Here is a 1,999-nt window from a genome sequence, read left to right as displayed (position 1 = left end):
AAGTGGTTTTCTTTTCTACAAAACATTGGCAGCATCTTTTATTTTTGGACTTTAGTAATAGCCATTCTGACTAGTGTCAGAAAGTATCTCATTGTGGATTTAACATGAATTTGTCTAATGATCAGTGATGCTGATTATTTGTTCACATGCTTTTTGGCCACTTGAATGTCTTCTTTTGAAAAGTGTTCATGTCCTTTGACCACTTTCTAATAAGACTGTGGATAGATTCTGGATATTAGACCTTTGTTGGATGTATAGTTTATAAATATTCTCATCATCACTGATCATTAGAGAAATGTAAGCTAAAACCACAATGAGATACCATCTCACGCCAGTCAGAATGGTGATCATTAAAAAGTAAGGAAACAATAGATGCTGATGAGGCTATGGAGAAATAGAAATGCTTTTATGCTGTTGGTGGAATTGTAAATTAGTTCAACCACTGTGGAAGACAGTGTGGAAATTCCTAAAGGATCTAAAACCAGAAATACCATTTGACTCAGCAATGCCACTACTAGGTAGATACCCAAAGGAATATAAACGATTCTGTTATAAAAACGCATACACATATATGTTTATTGCAGCACTATTTGCAATAGCAAAGACTTGGAACCAGCCCAAATGCTCATCAATGATAGACTGGATAAAGAAAATGTGGCACATATACACCATGGAATGTTATGCAGCCACACAAAAAAGAGATCATGTCCTTTGCAGGGACATGGATGAAGCTGGAAGCCATCATTCTCAGGAAATTAACACAAGAACAGAAAACCAAATACCGCATGTTCTCACTCATAAGTGGGAGTTGATCAATGAGAACACATGGACACAAGGAAGAGAGCATCACACACCAGGGCCTGTCAGAGGGTAGGGGGCAAAAGGAGGGAGAGCATTAGGACGAATATCTAACACATGCAGGGCTTAAGACCTAGATGACGGGTTGATAGGTGCAGCAAACAACTATGGCACTTGTATACATATGTAACAAACATGCACATTCTCCATATGCATCCCAGAAGTTAAAAGAAAAAAAATTAGTTGACCTAGTTATTTATTATAAACATATTCTTATCATCAACATTAAAATTGGTTTAGGAATTTTCTGGACAGAAAAGAACTAATATGTTTTCAGTTGCCTATTATTTGATGGATATTGACAATCTTTTATGTACGTTATCATTAATTCTTGAACAAACTTTCAAAATAGGCATTAGTGTTCCAAACATAGACATGAGGAAACTGAGGCTAAGAGAAGTAATGTAATGTCATAGTTTGGTTTTTCTCAGAAGATACTCTGAGAAAAAGTTCCAATGCATGTAGCGTATCAGGAAGTACAGATCACACCAGGAGGGATTATGGAAGTGATACAGAAAAGGGAAGGCTATGAAGCCAGTATGACAGAGATCAACTGAAGCTTAAGCTAAAGGGAAATTTATCAGAAATGATGAAAAACACAGAAATTAGAATTGTCCTGCTTCAGGAATGAGAAAGCTGGAGTCTTCATAAATCCACTCTCCAGAATCATTAGTTGAATATTTTTCTCCCTCTAGCATGTACAGGTGACATGACTTTCTGTGTTTGCAATACAAGAGCCCTATGGGACAGAGATGCAGATTCTGGCAGATGGAAATTGGTCCGAGCACACTAGGTTTCATGATAAACAGGTGTGGTAATGAAGACCAGTCTATGATCTACCATTTGCTCCACTCAAATCCAACCTTTGCTTCGTAAATGTGGTGAACAATCATGAACCTTAGAAGAAAGAGGAAAAGGAGGAGGAAGAGGAGGAACAGAAGGTGAGAGAGGAGAAAAAAACTAAGAAAGAAACGAGAAAAATAAAAAATATAGAGGAAGAAAGAGAGCAAGAGAGAGAATAAGAAGGAGGGAAGGAAGGAAGAAAGGAAGGAAGGGAGGGAGGGAGGGAGGGAGGGAGGGAGGGAGGGAGGAAGGAAGGAAGGAAGGAAGGAAGGAAGGAAGGAAGGAAGGAAGGAAGGAA

This window comes from Sapajus apella, unplaced genomic scaffold, assembly GCF_009761245.1.
Source record: "Sapajus apella isolate SASKATOON/1434 unplaced genomic scaffold, GSC_monkey_1.0 scaffold12, whole genome shotgun sequence".
NCBI classification, from domain to species: domain Eukaryota; kingdom Metazoa; phylum Chordata; class Mammalia; order Primates; family Cebidae; genus Sapajus; species Sapajus apella.
Note: the sequence above shows the minus strand (reverse complement) of the source record.